The 24,058-nt window shown below is 44.5% G+C and overlaps 1 long non-coding RNA gene across 2 annotated transcripts in view; it reads left to right on the forward strand.

Annotated features, from left to right (window-relative positions):
* LOC137654236 (uncharacterized) overlaps positions 1–24,058 on the forward strand; it is a 344,104-nt gene that overhangs the window by 86,683 nt on the left and 233,363 nt on the right. For both annotated transcript variants that reach the window (XR_011046572.1, XR_011046570.1), the window contains exon 2: positions 5,326–5,446. This is a non-coding gene — a long non-coding RNA (uncharacterized lncRNA). The remainder of the gene's footprint in view (positions 1–5,325; positions 5,447–24,058) is intronic.

Consider the following 24,058-nt stretch of genomic DNA (forward strand, 5'->3'; position numbering starts at 1 on the left):
ATTGCGTGCTTCAGGTAGAAATCAGTTTTATTCATGCCTAATGTGAATTATTGAAAAATTCGATTTCAGTGAAGTAAGTGCAAAACAGAAAATCGTAGTGATAAAGTGATAATTGCGCAAAGTGTTATCAGTGTTGCGACAGAGGGTTCGTCTGTTCGTGCCTGTCGTTCGCCTAGTCCGAGACCTCTTGCAAGCTCCCATGCCCCAGGGAGAAGTAATGTCGTAGGACTTATGGGTTCGAGAGGCTTTAACCAACGAACAGACGTTCCCTCTATGGTTTCAGGCGTGTCTCGTCAAGACCGCCCCTACCATAAGACGAGCGAGACGGTTTTCTCCTCGTCATCCGAAGGCTTATCGCGTAAGAAACCGTGGAGCAAGGTTTCGAGACCCTTAAAGCGAAAGTCAGTCCCTTCAGGACAGGTCCAGCGTCCTGGTTGTAGCCATTGGGACGGCTCTGACTCTGTGCAGTCATCGGAAGACTGCTCGACGCCTAAACAGAAGCGTAACACAGGCTCCGAGAGTCTTATTGTAGGCAAGGTTTTGCAGTCACAGACATTACCCTCGTCTCTTACCGCACCCATTCCCGTTGATCCTAAATGGGTTGTACTGCAAGACATGCAGAATAAGCTTGCCTCTCTTATGGAGGACTATTCTGCTGAGCAGGTTCACGATGATCCTCGCCGCTTAGCTGATCGAGATCCTGGCCGTCAGCCGCCCAAACGAGCCTTTGCTCGTCCTGTTGACGTTGACGTTACAAAGTCACGTCAATCACGTTTTGTAGAGCCTCACTCGATGCAGTCCCGTGTTGACTCTCAGCCGCTTGTGGACGTTCAGCCGCTGCCGCTTGCTCTTGTTGACGTTCAGGACGTTCGCCAACCAGCGAAGTTGACTTGTTTTGACGTTGAGCGTCAAGCACCACAGTCAAGAGTTGTTTTGACTGCTCAGTCTAGGCAGTCAAGGCAGTCTCGAGTTGACGTCGAGCGTCCTCCCGCACCTGTTGTTGTTGCTGGTCAGTCCTTTAAGCAGTTACATGACATAGCGTCTTTGACTGCTACTGTTGCTCTTTTGCGTGTGGACTCTGCTTGTCAAGCATTGCCACCACGGCAGGTCTCTCCCTTGCTTGAGACTCGGCAATTGTCGGACAAGGTTCCTTCAGATGAGGAAGTTGCTGATCCCCCTCCTACTGATATTCCCTTGGGGACTCTGTCAGACGGAGAGGAGCCTAAAGCTGCTCAGCCCTTTATGGACTTTAAATAAATCATGCTGATTTTTAAGGATCTTTGTCCGGATCTTTTTGTAACGGCTGCTCCTCGTTCGCCTAAACGTCAGAGTTTACACTAGGCCTAGCTACTTCGAAGCCGTTGTTTTCTAAGCTAGTGCTCTCTCGCTCTTCTAAGAGAGCTTTACGTTTGCTAGGCGACTGGTTGATCACCAGGAGGAGTTTGGGGGAGACAGCCTTTGCTTTCCCTCCTTTTAAACTGGCTTATAGAGCGAGAGTCTGGTATGACACGGGAGAAGTTCTCGGCTTGGGAGTTCCTGCCTCTGCCCAGATAGACTTCTCAAACCTCATAGACTCTCCTTGGCGCCTGGCCATGAGACGCTCCAAGATTTTATGGTCGGCTTCAGAGCTAGACCATCTCCTGTTAGGAGTTTTTTCGAGCGTTTGAAGTTTTGCTGTACAATTATGTCATGCATAAACAAGGCTATCAGGGATGGCTCCAATAATCTGACAGCCACGTTCTCTGCAGGAACAAGACTATCAGGGATGGCTCCAATGATCTGGCAGCCACGTTCACTGCAGGAGTATGTAAGAGGCAAGTGCGCTCAATGTGTTCATTGTCAAGACAAACTTCACGATGAAGTCTACCAGGCTGTCTTGACAGCATTAATGGAAGGCGACTGGATGGTCTCTCTCGACCTTCAGGATGCATACTTCCACATTCCTATACACCCGGATTCCCAACCGTTTCTGAGGTTTGTTTACAGGAATGTGGGGTACCAGTTTCGAGCCCTGTGCTTTGGCCTCAGTCCTGCTCCTCTTGTGTTTACGAGGCTCATGAGGAATGTGGCAAAATTCCTCCATCTATCGGGAATCCGAGCCTCCCTGTACTTGGACGACTGGCTTCTCAGAGCATCGTCCAGTCATCGCTGTCTGCAGGATCTACATTGGACGTTGAGTCTGGCCAGGGAGTTGGGACTTTTGGTCAACCTAGAAAAGTCCCAACTGATCCCATCCCAGACTATTCTATATTTGGGGATGGAGATTCGCAGTCCAGTTTTTCGGGCTTTTCCGTCTGCCACCCGAATAGAACAAGCCCTGCTCAAAGTCCAACTAATGCTGAAAAGAGAACGTTTGTTCAGTCAGGAGTTGGAAGAGTCTCGTAGGGACTCTCTCATCCCTGGAGCAGTTTGTCTCGCTAGGGAGACTACACCTTCGGCCTCTCCAGTTCCATCTAGCCTCTCACTGGAACAAGGACAAGACGTTAGAGACGGTATCAATCCCAGTCTCCGAACCAGTAAAGGCATGCCTGAAATGGTGGGACAGCAATATCAGTCTGAGAGAGGGACTATCCCTAGCAGTCAAGAACCCAAACCACGTGTTGTTCTCAGACGCGTCGGATTTGGGTTGGGGTGCGACCCTGGACGGTCGGGAATGCTCGGGTCTGTGGACCTCAAGTCAGAAGAGCATGCACATCAACGGCAAGGAGCTATTAGCAGTCCACTTGGCCTTGATGAAATTCGAAAGCTTTCTTCGAAACAAAGTGGTAGAGGTCAACTCAGACAACACCACAACTTTGGCGTACATCTCCAAGCAAGGAGGCACACACTCCCTCACGCTGTACGAGATCGCAAGGGACCTTCTCATATGGTCAAGAAATCGAGGCATCTCCCTGTTGACGAGATTCATCCAGGGGGACTTGAACGTCTTGGCAGACTGTCTCAGTCGGAGGGGTCAGGTGATACCCACGGAATGGACCCTCCACAAGGACGTGTGCAAGAGTCTTTGGGCGACTTGGGGTCAACCCACCATAGACCTCTTTGCCACCTCGTTGACCAAAAGGTTACCAATCTATTGCTCACCAGTCCCAGATCCAGAAGCAATCCACATAGACGCGTTTCTACTGGATTGGTCTCATCTGGACTTATATGCATTCCCACCATTCAAGATAGTCAACAAGGTACTGCAGAAGTTCGCCTCTCACGAAGGGACAAGGTTGACGTTGGTTGCTCCCCTCTGGCCCGCGAGAGAGTGGTTCACCGAGGTACTTCAATGGCTGGTAGACATTCCAAGAAGTCTTCCTCTAAGGGTAGATCTCTTACGTCAGCCCCACGTAAAGAATGTTCATCAAAGCCTCCCCGCGCTTCGTCTGACTGCCTTCAGACTATCGAGAGACTCTCAAGAGCTCGAGGCTTTTCGAAGGAGGCAGCCAGTGCGATTGCGAGAGCTAGGAGAGCTTCTACCATCAGAGTATACCAGTCGAAGTGGGAAGTCTTTCGAGACTGGTGCAAGTCAGCATCTGTGTCCTCTTCCAGTACCTCTGTAGCCCAAATCGGAGATTTTCTTTTACATCTGAGAAATGTTCGCTCCCTCTCAGCTCCCACGATTAAGGGCTACAGGAGCATGTTGGCTTCGGTCTTTCGTCATAGAGGCTTAGATCTTTCCAACAATAAAGATCTCCAAGATCTCCTTAAGTCTTTCGAGACCTCTAAGGAACGTCGTTTGGCAACTCCTGGATGGAACTTAGACGTGGTCCTAAGGTTCCTCATGTCAGACAGGTTTGAGCCATTACATTCAGCCTCCCTGAAGGATCTCACCCTCAAGACGCTTTTCCTAGTGTGCTTGGCTTCGGCTAAAAGGGTCAGTGAAATTCATGCCTTCAGTAAGAACATCGGCTTTTCTACAGAAAAAGCCACATGTTCACTTCAACTTGGTTTCCTGGCCAAAAATGAACTGCCTTCTCGTCCTTGGCCTAAGTCTTTTGATATACCTTGCCTGTCAGAGATCGTAGGCAACGAACTTGAAAGAGTGCTGTGTCCAGTTAGAGCTCTTAAGTTCTACTTAGCTCGTACTAAGTCCTTACGAGGTGGATCTGAGGCATTATGGTTAAGAAACCATGATTGCCTATGTCAAAGTATGCTTTGTCATATTTTATCAGATTTTTAATACGAGAGGCTCATTCTCACTTGAATGAAAAAGACCGATGCTTGCTTAAGGTTAAGACGCACGAAGTAAGAGCTATAGCAACTTCCGTGTCCTTTAAGCAAAATAGATCTCTGCAAAGTATTATGGACGCGACCGTTTGGAGAAGCAAGTCGGTATTCGCGTCATTTTACTTAAAAGATGTCCAGACTCTTTACGAGGACTGCTACACACTGGGTCCATTCGTTACAGCGAGTGCAGTAGTGGGTAAGGGTTCTACCACTACATTCCCTTAATTCCAATATCCTTTTAATCTGCTCTTGAAATGTTTTTTTAATTGGGTTGTACGGAAGGCTAAGAAGCCTTTCGCATCCTTTTTTGATTTGGCGGGTGGTCAAATGTCATTTCTTGAGAGCGCCCAGATTAGGGGTTTGATGAGGTCCTGTTGTATGGGTTGCAGCCCTTGATACTTCAGCTCCTGGGAGTCTTTCAGCATCCTAAGAGGATCGCTGGGCTTCGTGAGGAAGACAGACTAACAAGGCAGAGTAATCGTCTAAGTCAACTTCCTTACCAGGTACCTATATATATTTGGGTTTTGTTATGATATAACTGTCAAAAACTCTAAGCATATACTCTGTAAACTTGATTAACTCTGGTCTCTACCCACCACCATGGGTGTGAATCAGCTATTATATATTCACCGGCTAAGTTAAATATTTAAAAATGATATTTTAATTATAAAATAAATTTTTGAATATACTTACCCGGTGAATATATAAATTAAAGGCCCCCCCTTCCTCCCCGATAGAGACCCAGTGGGATGAGAAGAATTGGAGCTATTTACATGCATATGCGGTATCTGGCCGATAGTTGGCGCTAGTGGGCACACCCGCAACCTTCATAGCGATCGCTCGCGAGTTTTTGTGTTTTTTCTGTCGAGCCGCCGGAGGCTCAGCTATTATATATTCACCGGGTAAGTATATTCAAAAATTTATTTTATAATTAAAATATCATATTCCGCTGCTAAATCAACATTCAATTTATCACAACTTGTCATTAAGCTTACCGTTAAGGATTATTTTTAAAGGTTTAAATAATTCTGTTATGTAAATGGCAAATTATGTAAAATAATGTATCCTAGAATAATATATTTAGATAAATCAAACCAATTGTTTTTTTCACAGGAATTAACAGGCCAGAAAGACAGATGAACTGAAGTTATTTTAGGTGGATTGCATACTGGTCATAAAAGATTGACCCTTGGATTTTTAATGTGCCCACCACATGAGATAGTTCCCAAATGCAGTAAGTGTGACATGATTTTAACTGTCAAACATATTGTATGTAAATACAGTAATTTATTCCTATGTGGATACAAACTTCTGAGTCATTTACTTCTATTTTCGTTTTCTACTGCTAGACAGTCAAAAAAAAGTTGATGGAATACATCTTGCTGCTTTGCTGGGCAACTGGTGGGCATGACACTCTGCGCTTGTATCAAGCACTTACTCACAACACTTCTGACCATGAAGGAGGTTGGTCATGCCTTACTTATCTTCTGCGATCAGACAACCCCATCGCCTACTCTTACATTCTTTGTCACTAGCGTACTTCCTTATTTTGTGAGTTACGAGTGTGAACTTTACAACATTGTCGAATTAGATGCGTTCCTGCCCGAGCCGAATTGATTGCCCCTAAGGCACACTCATGAGCCGGGTCGAAGTGGATCCTCACTCGGTTTGTCCGTCATGTCGAGGTAAAAGATGTTTGGTGGAATCTCCATGTGAGTATTGTAGGGAGTGGTCATCCTCCCAGTGGGATAGATATCGTAATCACTGTAAGAAACGATCTAAGAGAGGTCGTTTCCCTCCTTTGCCTTCTGATAGTAGTGTGAAGAAGCGTAAGTTGGGTTTGGTGGTGAACATTATGTCCCCGCGTTGTTCTTTGTGCAAGGAGCCCTCTGAAGTTTTTGTCACAGAGGATGAATGCTGTAATTTTGTTAACCTTTTATCACCTAATGGTAATAATGTGCAGTATGAGATTGATCCTATTCTTTAGAGTTGTGGTGGCCTATGTGGTAACACCCCTGACTGGTAATTGCCAGACTGGGGTTAGTCCCCCTCTTTAACTCGTTAGTTGCTTTAGTTGCTGCAGCCTCACCATCCCTGTGAGTTAAGGAGGGCAGTTTGGGGGATCCTATAGGTCTATCTGCTGAGTCATCAGCAACCATTGCCTGGCCCTCCTTGGTCCTAGTTTGGGTGGAGGGGGCTTTTGTATTGATCATATGTACCGGATGTATATGGTCAGTCATTCATGATTGGCCTTTAAACCTTAAACCTTATGGTGGAACCTGTGGCTATGACCTCTGTGCTCCCTGAGCTGGATCTCTCAGATGCTTCTATCCCTGATTATTCTGTTATGTTTAGATCTCCCCACCACTTACGAGTGTGCTGAGTGATTTATATTTATCAGATTATGCAGATAATATGTTCACCCCTCTAGAAGTATCTCTAATCCGAACAGTGAAAGCATCTCATCATTCCCAGAGTGACCTCAGAGTTAAGACTGTCATTTCCCCCTTACTAAGGCAGCCTTATTGGAAGATGTTTGTTACCAGTCTCCAGCAGCTCGTAGTCCAAGAGGTTCTCGACAGAAAACTCATATGATGAGTGCCCGGAATGAGTCGAAATTTATCATCTTTCTGCTATTAGGGTGGCTGTAGGCTAAGTCTTCGTCCCCCCCCCCTACAAGAGGTGACAATGCCCTCATGCTCAAAGCAGGCCTCTCCTTCCAAGCCTAATACAAATATGCTCTGAAGTGAAATGTAACTATTCCTGCCCTACCAAGAATTTCTTCGAAGAATACAGTTAGACCGAACGTTCAGATTAACAAGACTGAAAGCGCTGCTGTATCTAGACAGAATGACCTCACCTCACTGTGTGTGTCGCCTTATCTGCATGTGAAATTACTCCACTGCAATCTGGGCAGATTGACAGGTCCAAGCATGTTGTCATCCCTAAGCGTCATTACATCACTGAACGCTCTGCCATCTTGATGCGCCAGAGTATTCCACCGTGTCATAGAGATGCTAAGAAGAGTGTGGCTATACGCCCACTTGACTTTAGAAGTCGTCCTTTTCACATCGGTTCAGAGTTTCCTAGAAATCAACAGGATAGAACAAACCCACTTATTGTGTAGATCAGTGGTTTTGAACCTTTTTCAGTACTGTACATGCACCCCTTTCAAACCAGCAGTCAGTTGTCACTGACTGCTGTGATAAGTATTAATAACAAAACCACGTTTTTTATTTAATCTTCATACATATAGCTTACATTTTTTCCTAACAAAAGCTGACATTACTGTACATATTGGTCAAAATGAAATTGCTATTTTTGCCTGCACTGCGCTACAAACCTAGTGACTTCGTTGCTGCTGTTATTTTTTTCTCTGGTGGCATTAAATCTTGGTGTCTTTGTACGGAGTGCTACTCCCATATCATGTTCAGAATTTAGCCAATTTCTGCTTATAGTTTTGACGACAAGTAGACAAGAAAATCCTTACTTACTCAGGCAAATAGTCACTGAAGGTACTAGCATTCTGAGAGCTTTCTTTACTAGTACAAGGTATGCTTTCAGCTGAGAAGCCCAGAAGTACTTCAGCATTGGTGAACTCCATTTGGATTTTGAATTTCACGATTGTGTTTTAGGTCGATGATATCATCTTTGATGCCATTGTCAGCATCAACATCTTTCAAATTCTGCATGAAAGGGTTCAGGATCCAGTTGACACAGGCTTGCAGCTCTCCACATGAGAAGTAACCCTCAAATGAAGTACACAGCATCTGCATATGTCCAACAATTTTTGCAACTAAGTCTGGTTGCAGGGTAGCATTTTCTGTGACTGTCACTTCTAGGCAGGGGGAATTTACCAAATTGCCCATCTTCACACGATTCATCCACAAGACAAGTTTTTCTTCAAATGCAGCCAATTTTTTGCTTGCAGTCACAATGTTAAGCCCCTTCCCTTTTGAGAGAGATCAAGTTCATTGAGTGTTAAAAACACATTAGTTAATAGGCAATCATCTGATTAAAATTAGACTCATTGAAATATACAGCCATTTCTTGTACCTGTTTATGGAGAAACTGATGAATTTCTCCCCTCAGTTTTATCACAAGATATAGCACACAACTACATGACAACCACCTCACTTCAGTTTGGTACAAAAGCACAGTGTGTTCCTGGCCCACATCCTTACAAAGTAACTGAAACAACCTATCTCAGAACACTGCTGAAGTAAAAAAAAAGAAATTCCAGAAAAAAATATAACACATGTATAAAAATATATTTTGCTTTAATTATTTCTGGGTCGACCTGTGACGGCCGGTGAAAAGGGTCCTTATTTACACTTTTCTGATATAAATCTTCCAAATATACCAGAGAAAGATAAAAGCATGGAATGCAGAGGTTACTACCCTCGTGCGAGCACCTTGTGGGTGTCGTGTATACATCAGGGGTGTGTGAAAACCACTATTCACAGGCTGTCATCCATTTAGATAATTCCTTCATCAAAGGGAAGGGCCGTAACAGAGGCCCTAGAAACCACACTTGGACCACGCCACCAACACCTAACACGAGCGCCCTCTAGGACATCCTTCTGTTTTGGACTTGCTCGCTTAGTCGTTTTTCTTTGTGCTCTTGGTGTTTTGTCCCGTTTTTGGCTTAATTCATCATGACTGACGCTGCTACTTCACCTTTACCAATGTTAAGTACCATAGTCTGTTTTGACAGCTTTTTTTCAGTACCGGGCATTTGTTCTCTTTCCAGTAATGTGGATTTTAATTTTGGATTGGCTTGGCCTTTCTCGGCGGCGGCAGCCATTATGGCGTTGTTCGCTTCGCTGGTATTTCAAGTTAATATTGCCCATCTGGTACTCTGTCATCTAGGTTGTATCACTTACGATTTGTGACCATTATGTTTCTCATTATTTTAATATTGTTTTATTATGGTAGTTTTTGCTAGCAAGTCCAATTTGGATGAACGAAGAATAACGTTCTTGGCGCTATTATAGTTAAGTACCCGCCTCGGGAAGGCGATCGTTTTTAGACTATATCTTTTTATTTATTTATTACGCAGTCGTTATTCTTCGTTCATGGTTATTACAATTTTTATTATTATTCTTATATCATATTATTGTGTGCTTTTGGTTCTTTATAGTGTAACCATGAGAGCGTGAGCATGGAGTTCTCGTTTTCTGTTACTACAGTTACGAGTTACCCTTTCTCTCGTTTTCTTTCTTAATCTCGAGTAAGAGGGGTGGATTTCCCGTTTTCCGTTTTATACGATCACGAGTTATCCCTCCCCCCCTCTCTTTCTACGGGTTTATGATATTTACGTTTGATGATATTTACGTTTTGTTTATGTGGTTACTGATAATATAGCTAGCATTTTTAATAGGTCCCGTTCGTGTATGAGTCATTATTTTGGGCCCACTTTATACAGCCACGCATAGTTCCGTCCTCTCCCCGCTCCGCCTTGGGAGTAGGTTCGGAACGTTCATCCTCTCCGCCTTGAGTTCTACTCCGCTATAAGAGATACTCATTGAGTTGGAAACTAGTCAGATATTTGGAGTGCAACGGTGAACCCCTGCACTCGGACTCCGGCTTCGGCCTTATGCACACGAACCTTTTTTCATGATTAATCACTATTTCATTTTCATGATAAATCACAATATCATTATTAAGGACCTTTTTTCACCGGATCTCCGGCTTCACCGGAGATCACACAGACAATCAGCATTGAGGTTAACATTATCTTACCGCTGATGTTTATAGTTACATGTTACGTGGTTACAGACCTGTCACTGCATCCTCGGCTCGTCCGCGAATCCGCAGTGTACATTAGTTTATTCTGATTTTTGCTGTAATATATTAACTTGTAGCTCTAGCTATCAATTATAGAACCATGTTATGCACACATAATTAAATGGCCTCTCATGGCATGGTTGGTTTCGACCTGGCCTTTCATTAGAAGGGGCTAGCGTTCGATCCCAAGTATGAAGTAGAAATTTATTTCTATTTGAACACGATGTTGTGTTGATATTTATCCATATATATATACATATATATAATTAAATATATGCATAAATATATACATATATATTATATACATGTACAAATATATACAACAAGGGACTCAACCGAGTTCAGCTGGTACTGCTAGGGTGCCACAGCCCACCCTCCCACATTATCCACCACAGATGAAGCTTCATAATGCTGAATCCCCTACTGCTGCTACCTCCGCGGTCATCTAAGGCATCGGAGGCAGCAGCAGGGCCTACCGGAACTGCGTCACAATCGCTCACCATTCATTCCTATTTCTAGCACGCTCTCTTGCCTCTCTCACATCTATCCTCCTATCACCCAGAGCTTCCTTCACTCCATCCATCCACCCAAACCTTGGCCTTCCTCTTGTACTTCTCCCATCAACTCTTGCATTCATCACCTTCTTTAGCAGACAGCCATTTTCCATTCTCTCAACATGGCCAAACCACCTCAACACATTCATATCCACTCTAGCTGCTAACTCATTTCTTACACCCGTTCTCACTCTCACCACTTCGTTCCTAACCCTATCTACTCGAGATACACCAGCCATACTCCTTAGACACTTCATCTCAAACACATTCAATTTCTGTCTCTCCGTCACTTTCATTCCCCACAACTCCGATCCATACATCACAGTTGGTACAATCACTTCCTCATATAGAACTCTTTTCACATTTCATGCCCAACCCTCTATTTTTTACTACTTCCTGTACTGCCCCCAACACTTTGCAACCTTCATTCACTCTCTGACGTACATCTGCTTCCACTCCACCATTTGCTGCAACAACAGACCCAAGTACTTAAACTGATCCACCTCCTCAAGTAACTCTCCATTCAACATGACATTCAACCTTGCACCACCTTCCCTTCTCGTACATCTCATAACCTTACTCTTACCCACATTAACTCTCAACTTCCTTCTCTCACACACTCTTCCAAATTCTGTCACTAATCGGCCAAGCTTCTCTTCTGTGTCTGCAACCAGTACAGTATCATCTGCAAACAACAACTGATTTACCTCCCATTCATGGTCATTCTCGTCTACCAGTTTTAATCCTTGTCCAAGCACTCGAGCATTCACCTCTCTCACCACTCTATCAACATACAAGTTAAACAACCACGGTGACATCACACATCCCTGTCTCAGCCCCACTCTCACCTGAAACCAATCACTCACTTCATTCCCTATCCTAACACATGCTTTACTACCTTTGTAGAAACTTTTCACTGCTTGCAACAACCTTCCACCAACTCCATATAACCTCATCACATTCCACATTGCTTCCCTATCAACTCTATCATATGCTTTCTCCAGATCCATAAACTCAACATACACCTCCTTACCTTTTGCTAAATATTTCTCACATATCTGCCTTACTGTAAAAATCTGATTCATACAATCCCTACCTCTTCTAAAACCACCCTGTATTTCTAAGATTGCATTCTCTGTTTTATCCTTGATCCTATTAATCATTACTCTACCATACACTTTTCCAACTACACTTAACAAACTAATACCTCTTGAATTACAACACTCATGCACATCTCCCTTACCCTTATATAGTTGTACAATACATGCACAAACCCAATCTACTGGTACTATTGACAACACAAAACACATATTAAACAATCTCACCAACCATTCAAGTACAGTCACACCCCCTTCCTTCAACATCTCAGCTCTCACACCATCCATACCAGACGCTTTTCCTACTCTCGTTTCATCTAGTGCTCTCCTCACTTCATCTATTGTAATCTCTCTCTCATTCTCATCTTCCATCACTGGCACCTCAACACCTGCAACAGCAATTATATCTGCCTCCCTATTATCATTCTCATCTTCCATCACTGGCACCTCAACACCTGCAACAGCAATTATATCTGCCTCCCTATTATCCTCAACATTCAGTAAACTTTCAAAATATTCCGCCCATCTTTTCCTTGCCTCCTCTCCTTTTAACAACCTTCCATTTCCATCTTTCACTGTCTCTTCAATTCTTGAGCCAGCCTTCCTTACTATCTTCACTTCTTTCCAAAACTTCTTATTCTCTTCATATGAATGACCCAATCCCTGACCCCACCTCAGGTCAGCTGCCCTCTTTGCCTCACGTACCTTGCGCTTTACTTCCACATTTTTCTCTCTATATTTTTCATACTTCTCTACACTATTACTTTGCAGCCATTCTTCGAAAGCCCTCTTTTTCTCTTCCACTTTTACCTTCACTCCTTCATTCCACCATTCACTGCCTTTCCTCATGCTGCCTCCAACAACCTTCTTGCCACACACATCACTTGCAATCCCAACAAAATTTTCTTTTACTAACTTCCACTCCTCCTCTAAATTGCCAGTTTCTCTTACTTTCACTTCGTCATATGTCATTTTCAACCTTTCCTGATATTTACTTTTTACCCCCGGTTTTATTAGCTCTTCAACCCTCACTAGCTCCCTTTTACATCCACCTACTCTATTCCCCCACTCTTTTGCTACAACTAATTTTCCTTCCACCAAAAAAATGATCAGACTTACCGTTAGCCTTACCCCTAAACACGTGCATGTCTTTCAATCTTCCAAACATTCTTTTAGTTATCAACACATAATCCATTAATGCCCTTTCCACTACTCTTCCATTTGCCACTCTTACCCATGTATACTTATTTTTATCTTTCTTTTTGAAAAAGCTATAACTTATCACCATCTCTTGCTCAACACACATATCTACCAGTCTCTCACCACTCTCATTTTCACCTGGTACGCCATACTTCCCAATGACGCCTTCTACCTCTCCAGCGCCCACTCTAGCATTTAAATCACCTTTGACAACTACATAATTCCTTCTACCCAGTCCTTATACACACCTACTTAATTCATTCCAGAACTCATTCCGCTCTTCTTCACTTTTCTCACTACCTGGCCCATACGCACTGACAAACGCCCAACATTCCCTACCCAACCTAACCCTTACCCACATTAACCTAGATGATATCTCCTTCCATTCCACTACTTTACCTGTCATCCATTCACTCGGCAATAAAGCCACACCCTCTCTCGCTCTTCCACTTGCAATCCCAGACACTCTACCAGACATTTCACCAAACATCACTTCACCCTTTCCTTTTATCTTCGTTTCACACAAGGCCAATACATCTATCCTTCTATTCCTAAATATACTTCCAATTTCACATCTTTTACTCTCTATCGTACTACATCCACGCACATTCATACACCCCAAAACTAGAGTGCGGGGAGCAGTCACTCTCCCCCCAGCTCCATCTCTTTGTCGATGTCTCACAGGAGGTAGATACAGGAGAGGGGGTTCCCAGCCCCCTCGTCCCGTCCCTTTTAGTCGCCTCTTACGACACGCAAGGATAACGTTGGCGCTATTCTAATTTTTATATGCCCCCGCGGCCACAGGGGGCATATATATCATATATACATAAAAATATAATTTGCTTTGATTATTTATAGCCATTCTTGCACCAAAAACCCGGGCTGGTTTTTTTTAAAGTTTTTAGTTGTTTTCTACTTCAAAACTCCATTATCATTGTTCTTTTTTGTAACTTTTAGTTTGATACATAATTTAAAGTAGAACAAATATATTTACAACTTTTTTTAAAATTAATGAAGATATTGAATAGTTTTCTAATTTAAAAAAAGGTCAGTTTTTTTACCTTTTTTAGCTGTTTTCTGCTCTAGTACTATACATTATTATGGTACTATTGTTTAAATTTTAGTGTGATACATAATGAAGTGTAGAACAGTATACTGTACCTAGAAACCGTTATTTTATGTATGCCATTTGACCCATTTTCCTCAACTTCAGTATTTCATGTTGCAGCATGTTGTAATTATAATTATTGTATTCTTTAATCTAAGCTCACATGTCCCAGAATTTACAAGCTATCAATACTAATACAGCCAGCCCTCCTTATTAGCCAGGTTAGGTAACAGACAGAGGCAAGAATCCGCTAATACTTGCTGTCCTAGGGTGAGTAACTCCTAACTTACACCAACTCACTGCCCATTGCCTACGAGCAGTTGACTAACACCCTAAGTACTGCCTAATATTGTTTTTACTTGGTCTCTGTCACAATATAAGTATTATATTAAATAAATGAACACAATCAGTAAGTGTGCAGTACGGTACATGTAAGCATATGTACTATGTACATGGTAAGACTAAGGTGCACATAACATGAGTCATTGCCACACTTATACCTACTTATGGTTTTTTTTGACAGGTCGACTCACGCCATTGAAACTCGCTGTACTCATAGCTTATATATACATTACTACCGTAAAGTACGGTATTGTGTATACAGTACTGTACAGTAGCTAATATAACAGTGACATTGCAGTATTACACAAATATACTAATACAATAAAAATTTGAATAAAATTATTAGTACAGCCCCACTAACCATTTACGTATAAAGTTTTACACAGTAAGTTTGAAGCATGATGCAACTCTTTATGCCGTTGACTAGCGCATGGGGTAGCGTAAGGTGCAGTACATATCACGTTTTATCCTAAAATCACTATAAGCACACTAGATATGTACAGGTTTTTACATCACTTTTACATCACAATGTGATACTACACAAAACAGACAAAAGAAGGTCATGCACACATGAGGAGAAACAATGCCAGGCTGAACCTTGGGAACAAGAGATGAAGTATTGTGCTGATTGGAGAGGGAAATGTCTTAAAGCATGCTGTTACGCCAGAGACGTTTTTAAGCCAACTCGGCTCCTTTCAGAGTCCGCTTCCCATTGATCCTGATGTGGATAACTTAGTACCGTCAGTACCAACGAAAAGACTACCGAATGTACCCACCACGATTTCAGGACCGGAACTGACTAACATGGAGGTAGCAACCATGTCAGCCATACAAGCATTCTCGTGGATAGACCACTGGTCTGGGGCACTCTCGTTTTACTGTATCACGAGACCTCAAGGCTGATCATGTACAAGAACAGTTCAAGGAACTTTAAAGATTGGGCGCTAAAGCCATAGAGTTCCTCCATCAGAATGTGTTCTTTTGGGGAAATTGCATTTTGAAGAGGCACGCCGCTGTCTTAGCTAGATGCTCTAAACAGCTGTCCCCTAGAGACGCTCTGGTCCTAAGAAGCTTTGACCTGGTTAACTCTCCCTCCCTTTTTCTATCCTCAGATGTAGCGGAGGCAGTTGTAAAGGTAGAGATGCTGGGACAAAACCCTATAGTAAGCAGAGCAGTAGCACTGAGGATACCCACTCCTCAGAAACAACCAAAAGAGCTTGCGTTTTAGGCTGGCCCGCAATAGAGATAACTTCTCCCTCCCACGGATGCACAATAACCTGGGAGGCAGATTCCTAGACCCACCTTGCGTCGGAGAGTACATCCTTCAGGATGAAAAGGACAAGGTGGCAGAAGCTCGTGCTACGGAGGACATGTCCCTCAGCTTACCAGCAGTGGGGGGATGCCTATAATGCTCCTGGCAAAGGTGGCAGTTCTTAGGGGGCGACCCTTGGACGGTAGAAGTCCTTTGTTCTGGGTACTGGATCCCCTTCATAGACTGTCCACCTCCTCTGACCAGGAATTTGATTCAACCATACTATTCAAAAGAATCACCAAAAAACCTACTCTTCGAGGAATTCTCCAAGTTGCTAAACAAAGAAGCAGTGGAGGAAGTCTTCGACGACTCACCAGGCTTCCTCAGAAATCTATTCCTGGTGGAGAATCTGACTGGAGGTAGACCTGTCATAAACCTCTCCCTTTTGAACCATTCTATTTTGCAGACAAGGTTCAAGATGGAGACCCCAATCTCTGCTCCGGCCCATCAGGAAGAATGACTACCTTCCGACTATAGACCTGAAAGGCGCATACTTTCAGGTCCTCATCCATCCTTCCTCGAGAAAATACCTGAGGTTCCCCTTTTGAGACTTAGATGTTCCAATTCAAGGTTCTGTGTGTTGGCCTATCTACAGCCCCCCAAGTCTTCACCAAAGTCTTTGTCCTTGTCTCAGTCTGGGCACATGCCATGGGCATCAGTTTCATGAGATACCTAGGCGACTGGCTTCTCTTAGCAGAATCCTGAGCTCTCCTGTTGAAACACTGAGACTTACTACTGGATCTGTGCAAGGAGTTAAGGGTCCAACTGAATCTGCAGAAGTCCAGCCTCCTCCCCAATCAGTCTATCAGATATCTGGGCATGGACATAGACTCGAGGCAAGACAAAGCCTTCCCTGCGATAGACAGAATAGCAAGGATCAGGACATTAGCAACAACCATTCTACTTACTTTACTTTGACGGCTGCTTTTCCGGTCCCGCACAGCAGGGGAATCCCACTCTCAACAGGACCTCCACTGTCATTTAATCTTGTTTGTTCAGAGTATTGAACATTTCGTATCACTTATTGTTCATTTACTGTTAAATCGTCACTGTCAAATGACTCATGGAATAAGAAAGTCTTAAGTTTCCTCTTGAAAAGCTTTGTCTTCAATCATTCGGATGTCTCGTGGGAGCTTATTGTATAGTTTCGGGGCAGCATATTTAAAGGCTCGGTAGCCTACAGTAGACATGTATCTAGGTCCCAATAGTTTTAAACCATCTAACTATTCTCTTGTCAACACGGTTTGTTGGCTGCGCAATATGTAGCAATTCTCTTAAGTATTTTGGACGACCGGTTCTGATAACATGGTTGGTTATTGTACATATTTTAAATTCAATTCTCACTTTAATTGGCAGCCAGTGTAAATCAATTAGTATAGGGGTGATCCTATATCTAGGTGGGACACCTTTTATTAGTCTTGCTCCTCTGTTTATTATTTTTTTGTAATTTCTTAAGTTGTACTTTTGGTAAATTGTAATAGATGGAGTTACAGTTTTCAAATTGGTAATAAAAGGATTTTGAAGCGAAGCGAACAATCTATTTTTGGGTGAGATAGCCATGTCTTCCTGATGGAAGGTTCCTATTGGTAGCTTTCTAAGGGATATTTGGCTAAAGTGATATTCCCAGAGAATTGACCTTTAGGACTCCAGAATTCTAACTCCTGGCGCGAATCTCCTTAAAATTTCTCTGAAGGATATCGCATAATATCGGGGGACATATATCTTGATACGACACATGGCGATCTTCACCCCGAATAGCGTTTTCGTTTCGAGAGGGAAGAGTGGCGAAAGAGAAGGGGAGCCGTTATCAAGGTTACCCTTCCTCCCGTACTACTACGAGTATCCAAGATGGCGCTCATTCCTTGTAGCATTGAGCATTAATCTGAAGTTGAATATTTACAAATAACCTGGTTATATTTTCAATTGTTTCAAGATTACTAGAAAATTATTTGTTAGTTCCTGGTCAATATCCATCAGGTAGCTTCTTTTCGTTTACATTTCCCATTTTACTATTTAGGAGACGATATAACTTATTTATGTCTGTTGCTGTAGCTTTCCCTGATGTGGCAGAAGTTATTATATTAGGCTATATCTCTCGTTAGAGAAACTTGTTCCTTGGGGGAAGTTGTATCTGTGCTTGGTGCAGCGGGCTCTGAAGACCCAGTGGACACAAGCTTCAGACAATCTTGCAACCCAACTGCAAGTACCTCATGAGGTGATATTGGACCTCCTAAGGTGGCTGGACAAGGAGAACCTGTTAGCTGAAACCTCCCTTCAGGCTTCTCCCTCACAGCTCATACTGTCCACATATGTATCTTGCCACGAGTGGGTCGCTCACCTGGGGAAGAAACAAATCTCGGGCCTATGGTCAAAAGGGGACAAGAGCTTCCACATAAACTTCCTGGAAATGAGAGGGGAGCAACTAGCGTTACTCCACTTCGCAGAGAATCTGAAATGTTACTCTTTGGTGTTGATGAGTGACAACTCCACAGCAGTTGGTGATATGTGATGAGGTCTTGTAGATGAAGACAGATGATTGCAGAGATGAAGAAATAAAATCCCGAGTCGTAGATTGCGTTTATTCCACACAGCAAAGGGGTTATGTACAGTGGTGCTCTGCAAGGCGAACAGCTTGTGTCAAGAGAAGCTAGAAGACTGACTATGAGCATACACGGAGTACTGGTAGCATGACTCATGTGCATGCGTTTGTAACATACAAAACTTATGAAACGTAAAGGGTGCATATATGTAAGACAATATAAACAATAATCTACACCTTCCATCCCCCTTTTGCATTCAGAGAGGTACTGTATCTTGAACGCACTAAGCCAGTTACATGCAGTGATCTAATCAGATAATAGTGTGCAAAGGAATTAACAAAATAAATGCATCAATCATAAAAGTATGCAGCAAGTTGTGTGAATGGCACATGGTCTTTGTACACTATGTAGGTCTGTGTAATCTTGGAGACCTGCGGGTAGTTGTGGAGGGAACTGATGACTTTTCCATGTCAGAGGTAGGGATCACAGGGAGATCAGAGTTGGGAATTTGATTGGGACCGGGCACTGGATACAAGAAGCGATGGTTTCGACGTAGCACTCGACCACAAGGGAGGCGGATCTCATACTTGCGTGATCTCGCGCCACTCATGATGATGCTGATCTTGTCCCATCTGTGGGATGCTGGGTCCTGGAGACAGACATATTGGCCCACATCCAGTGTGGGCAGGGAATGAGCATGGACATAATAGTTGCGTTGCACTTGAGCAGCTCCGGCAGCAGCTCGGCGGTCACAATCACGGCCCTTTTCTTGCCAACATTCCATGAACGACAGAGGATGGGCGGACACACACGTACGGAGAGGGTTACCATACAGTACCTGGGCAGGAGAGTGACCAGAGTGGTTATACGTGTTTCGTAACTCAAGGAGGCCACGATCGAAAGCCTCGCAGTCAATGTTTCCTGAAAGGGCTATATTGAGGATCAAATGCTTAACGGCTTTGACAGCAGCCTCGGCATGTCCATTAGACTGCGGGTAGTGTGGCGACGAAGTTATGTGGTGTACACCCCAACGCTCTGTGAAGCCGGCAAACTCTTTGCTGGTAAACTGGGGGTCCTCCATCGATGTGTAAGCACAGGTGAACACCTACCTCTTTGAAGTAGCGGCAAAAGTGCTGTATGGTTGACGAGGCAGTGGTGTCGTCCTTGCAAGCAACAACCACAGGCCAGCCGGAGAGGCTGTCGGAGACAACAAGGAAGGACTTCCCCGCTACCTGGAAGAAGTCCGCCGATGCTGACTCAAAGGGCCTCGATGGGTGGTGGTCATTGTGAAGAGGTTCCTGCTGTTGGTTGGGACGTAGGACTTGGCAGGGCTCGCAGGCGCTGACGGTGTTAGCAATGTCAGAGTCTGTCCCAGGCCAGAAGACAGTTTGTCGAGCCTGACATTTAATAGCCTCGACACCTCGGTGGCTGTTGTGGAGTCTGGCTAGTGTGTGGTGACGTAGAGCAGCAGGAACTAGTATTTTTGATCCATAGAGCATGAATGTACCGCCAGTAGAAAGGGCTTCGCTGCAGCTTCCAATACGGTAGCAAAGAAGTATGTGGGTCGTACCAATTTGTGGGAAATCCAGACATGATGCAATCACAAAGACACTTGTAGTCAGGGCCAGCCTGCGCTGCTGTTGATATGTCCTGTAGAGTCCGGTCGGCGTTGATGATTGTGGCATCCCCTTCCTGGGAAGCTATGACGACGTTGATGACAGACCTGACGTGTGACGTTACCTCAGCAGAAGCGGTCATGTCCTCAGATGTAGGGTAACTAACTGGTTCACGCGGGAGGGCATCTGGAATGCATAAAGACTTGATGGCACGCCACACTGCAGTACATTGGTACAGTAGATCCCCGCCATACGACATTAATCCGTTCCGGAGTTGGTATCATATGGTGAATATTTCTAAAATGACTCATGCACATGTCATTAACTCTCTCCATAAGACGACCTGTGTGAAGTTTTTCTGGGTGTTTTATTTTCAATGAATCTCGTAAGGTTTTCATACCAACCGATAGCTTCCCTTATTTCTGCCGATGTCGTTTCTTCTGTCTCCCCCCACCCCCCCGTCCTCGCCACTACTAGAGTGCTGCTCCTCTTGAATGATGGTCAACTGCATTGCCTCCAAACCCTTCAAGTCTTCAGTTGTAAGCTCCTCCCTGTGCTCCTCGATAAGGTTATTGACGTCAGCCTCATCAACAACAAGCCACATGGACCTCCCGATTGAAATTATTTCCTCAATATCACCCTCCGGGGCAGGATCATCAACGGCCTCGTTTTCGGTTGAGGGTTCAGAACCTTCGAAGTCGCGTTCTGTCACAACAGCTGACCACAGTTTTTTCCATGAGGAGTTCAAGGTGCACCGTGAAACCGCATTCCAAGCTTTAATGATCATCTTCAGGCTTTAAACGATGTCAAAATGCCCCTTCCAAAATTCATGGAGGGTCAGTTGAGTGCTTTCGGTCACATCGAAGCATCTTCTGAACAGATGCTTTGTGTAAAGCTTCTTGAAGTTGGCAATCACTTGCTGGTCCATAGGCTGGAGGAGACGGGTGGTGTTCGGTGGCAGATAGAGAACCTTGATGAAGGAGAAATCCGGATATATGTTGGCCTCGAGGCCAGGAGGGTGAGCAGGGGCATTGTCCAGTACCAGGAGACATTTTAGAGGAAGATTTTCTCTTCTAAAAATTTCTTGACAGCAGGACCGAAGCAGAGGTTTACCCACTCAATTGATATGGTCTTCGTGACCCAGGCCTTGCCATTAGACCTCCAAAATATCGAGACCCTATCCTTCGTGATATTTTGTGCCTTGAAGGCACGAGGATTTTCTGAGTGGTACACCACTAGGTTCTTAATTTATAAGTCCCCACTGGCATTTGCACAAAATGCGAGGGTAAGTCTGTCCTTCATCGGTTTATGGCCAGGAAGTTTCTTTTTTTCTGATGTGATATATGTACGACGGGGCATTTTCTTCCAGAAAAGGCCAGTTTCATCACAGTTAAACACTTGCTGAGGAATGTAGCCTTCTCTGGAAATTAATTCCTCAAACTCCTTGAGGAATTCGTCTGCTGCTTTCTTGTCAGAACTGGCCGCCTCTCCATGCCTGACGACTGAGTGAATACCAGTCCCCTTCCTAAAGCGATCAAACCACCCATGAGAAGCCTTGAACTCTGGGGGGCTTGCTATGACGTTCCTTCGTCTCTGCCATCTCTCTGGGCTTTCACGAGATCGGCGAAGATGGCGCTCGCCTTGTGCGAAATTACCGATTGTGTAAATATATCACCAGCAATTTCCTTCTCTTTAATCCATAGTAGAAGGAGTCTCTCCATCTCATCGTTGATTGAGGTCCTTCCGCTGGCAAGGACAGTCATGCCTTTAGAAGACTTACTTGCTTTAATGGCTTCCTTGTTCTTGATAATTGTACCAATCGTTGACTGGTTAGGGCCTTATGCACTAGCGAGGGTAACGATGCGCATGCCTTCTTCGTATTTCTTTATCTCCAGCTTCATTTCCATAGTGATAATCTTCTTATTTCTCCCTTTAACATCACTAGCAATCTTGGGACCCATGGCTAACAAATTAAAATTGGAATTTAGCACTAAGATGCACAAAAAATACGATATCGCAAGCACTCACACGAGATTGTCTTTACGAAACGCGAGATTTTGAACTGAGCGCGTGATTAACAAAGAGAGAGAGAGAGAGAGAGAGAGAGAGAGAGAGAGAGAGAGAGAGAGAGAGAGAGAGAGAGAGCAGCCTCTCTCTCAGGCATTGTGGGAGGGATTTCGGCCAATAGCATATTGGCATCTTAGTGATGCCATGATTCCGACCAATAGCAGACCAGCATCTTAGTGATGTATGAGCGTGGTGTGAGGTGAGCGACTCGCACAGTCATACGCGCACCGACCGCCAAGTTTGAATTTTGGAATTTGATGCCGTAAGGTGGGGAAAACGCCGTAACAAGGGGAGGAAAAAACTTTGTATTCCATACCGTAACATGAAAAAAACGTAAGCTGGGGATGGCGTACCCCGGGGTTCCACTGTATTGTGACATACGCTCCTTCATTCGCTGAAGCTGTGGATTTTCAATCATGTCCAACGTGTAGCTGTTGATAATAGGCACTAGTGGACGATGGTCTGTTTGCAGTGTTAAGGATGTCAATCCTTGGAGGTACAAGCGGCACTTTGTGAGGACCTAAGAAACAGCAAGCATCTCCAACTCAATTGTCGCTTCCCTCGTCTCTGCGTCCGCGAGAAAGGAGAAAGCATGATCCACTCTGGACTACTCGGAAGTGTCTGGAACCGTGGTCCTGGAGGAGAGTGTAGCCTGTCCCATAGAGACAAGATGCATTGGTCTGGAGTATAGTTGGCAAGGTTGGGTCAAAAGGTGCTAGAACTGAAGAGATTGAGAGTGCTTGCTTCACACGTTTGAAGGCCTGGTCGTAGTCTTGTGTCCAAATAAACGAGCGCTTGGGCTCATGAGTGGGTGAAGGGGCTGTGCAGTCAGGGCCATATCTGAGGTGAACTCAGCCAATTGGTTAACTAACCCCATGAAGGAACATAGTCTGTGAAGTTGGAAGGTGTTGAGAAGTCTGGCAGAGTTGCAACTTGTCGTGGATTGGCAGCATTTCCTTCTTCGGAAAGGATGAATCTACAGAAATTCACTCGAGTCTGCTACTATGACCTTATCTCTGTTGAAAGTGATGCTGTTTTTGTGGCAGTGAGTGAGTAATTCATGGATCCTATGATAATGTGTCTGTAGGTCATTGTCAAAGATGAGAATGTCATCGACAACCTTGACACATTTCTTCATGGCCTGAAGGACCAGGTCGCTGCGGTAATAGAAGGCATCGCCGGTGGCAGCGAAGCCCATAGGTCCTCCGCAATACTGGAATCATCCGTAAGGCATAATATAAGGGGTGATATGGCGGTCCTCCTCCGTTAGGTCCATCTGCCCGTAGCCGTGTAGAACGTCCGCAGTGATGAAGAATTTGGCTATGGACTCGACAACATGGACCGCAACTAGGGGTGTGAGCAAAAGGTGGGCCGGTCTGGAAACTTGTGTCCAGCTTCGTGAGATTCACTGTGATGCGAACTCCATTGGCCTTTGGGACGACAACTAGAGGGTGGCACCATTCTGATAGCTTGTCTCCACAAGGCTTAATGATACCCCGATGGACCATGGAGTCTAATTCTTTCTTGATAGGTTCGCGGAAAGCGAAGGGGACCTGCCGTGGGGTGTGGATGGTGAATGAGACAGTGTCCTCTTTAAGGTGGATTTTCATTGGAGGTCCTGGCATTGAGCTGTTTTAAGGACCTCCTAGACACGAGAACATCATGGAAGGTACGAAGAAAATATTCTTGTGCCTCGGCAAGGGTCGTGTTGGCATGGAAGGGTAGATCCCTACATTTGTTCATGTGGCCGACTTGTAGGATGAGTCGTGGAAAGTCTTGCGGGATGATTGCCAACTCCTTGCAATATGCGTAAGACAGGACTTCGTAGACTTGGATCGTGGCATGACAGGATCGGTTGGCCAAAGACAGAGTGGTCTGAAGGGTACCTAAAGCTGGTGTCATGTGTGATCCATCTGCCCTGAGTGTCACCGAGGTGGCAGAAGGTAGTAGCTTGTTCCTGGCGATTTGAAGAAGTTCCTAATGCTGAGGCTCCATCGCTGATACATCGGCTCCTGTGCCCAGTAGCATCATAATCTTTGACGTCTCACCCCTGTAGGTGAGGTCGAGGGATATGGGTGCTATTGAGAGGCATGTTGTTGTTGAAATGCCTTCAACTTTGCGACAATTGGAGAGCTTGCTCGAAGGGGGCGTGGCTTTTTGTGGGCCGCCCTGCTTGGCTTTCATCTGCTGTTGGCAACATCTATCATAGTGGCCCACTCG

Source organism: Palaemon carinicauda, chromosome 1 (assembly GCF_036898095.1).
Source record: "Palaemon carinicauda isolate YSFRI2023 chromosome 1, ASM3689809v2, whole genome shotgun sequence".
Classification (NCBI taxonomy): domain Eukaryota; kingdom Metazoa; phylum Arthropoda; class Malacostraca; order Decapoda; family Palaemonidae; genus Palaemon; species Palaemon carinicauda.